Source organism: Hermetia illucens, chromosome 5 (assembly GCF_905115235.1).
Source record: "Hermetia illucens chromosome 5, iHerIll2.2.curated.20191125, whole genome shotgun sequence".
In the NCBI taxonomy this organism is placed as follows: Eukaryota; Metazoa; Arthropoda; class Insecta; order Diptera; family Stratiomyidae; genus Hermetia; species Hermetia illucens.
The window spans coordinates 99997403-99998866 of record NC_051853.1 but is presented as its reverse complement, the minus strand read 5'-3'; positions in this window follow the sequence as shown (position 1 = coordinate 99998866).

Here is a 1464-nt window from a genome sequence, read left to right as displayed (position 1 = left end):
TGCTGTAAATCCCATGGCACCTGTTGCAGTCTCTCTTTTTGCCCACATAAGATGGCCGCAATAACGATATAGTCATCAGCAGGCATCCTAGAAGTCTTTATGTCGAGAAGTGGCCAGAAGACATCTTCTTAGCTGACCTAGCTATGGTGGGCTTGTGGTTAAGAAATTAATCAGCAGATATAATAGTGAGCTTCGTCAACTGGTCATCAAATCGCTCGATTTCGTTATTTATTATCCTGTTAAGGGGAAATCGCACAGCGTCCTTAAAGAACTATTGTGCCCTTTTTGCTGGTTATAGTGTACCTATTAATGATAGTATTTCAAGTAAGTCTATAACCGTTAGACATTTTAGTAAATTCCAGATCTTTCACCTTTGCATCTGGTATTAAGTGTTCTCCCAGATGCCTCGACCTACTTTGAACAAGGTTTCATCATACTATGCACAGAACCTGCAGGCAGTGTTCGTAGATATGCCTAGCTTGCCTAGGACATAGTTTAGCCGACAGTGACCAGTGAGAATTCTCACTATGATTCGGAGGTTCTTTTTAGTGAGTTTTAAATAATCCATTCTGCGCTTGGGTTTGTATCCTCCAATAAGCACCCTGGATTGCTCTATTCCTGGTATCATGGCCTAGTATAGTTAACTCCGCCATGCTATTAACATAGTATGCTGGTCCCAAGCCCAGGTAAAGGAGGAGGGTTTGAGGCAACGTACTCTGTACTATCCTCAGTAAAACAAAAATAAAATGCTGAGATCAGGGAAAGAGATAAATAGAGTATAGTTGGAGTTATTCTACTATGCTAAATCCTACCTGATCTCTCTTGGTGACAGGCCCTGCGACAGATCGACCAAGAAAATGCATAGAATGTCGTTACAAACATGATGATCGGATTAAGTCACAGGCCTCGGAGAAATGCTAGGGCGTCCACCTCAGTCGACGCGGCAGGACGGGCCCCGGTCCTGTCGAGAAATGGGGAAGGGTTCTTGACGCATGGACGGCGTCAGGATGTAAGCAAGTTAGTCCGCACACAACGAACAAAACAAATACGTGTCTGCACGCTAAATGTTGGTACCCTAACTGGAAAGACCGAGGAACTCGCAAGAGCCCATCGGAAAAGGCGCATTGATATCTACGCTCTGCAAGAAACTCGATGGTCTGGTGCCAAAAGCTGCAACATTGAACGCGAACGCGGTAAAAATGGCTACAAACTTCTCTATTTTGGTAACCCACACATTCAATATCGTGTTGGCATTGCCATCTCAGAGGGTTTCCGTGATGCCATTAAAGAATTCGAACGATTTGATGATCGGCTGATGAAGCTCACCAATATATCAGCTGATCGCACTATTCACTTCTTTACCGCGTATGCCCCACAGACAGGCCGACCTGATGCCGAGAAAGATGCCTTCTGGCAACTTCTCGATGAAAAGACTCGTCACGTGTCTGCTGACGATTACATAAT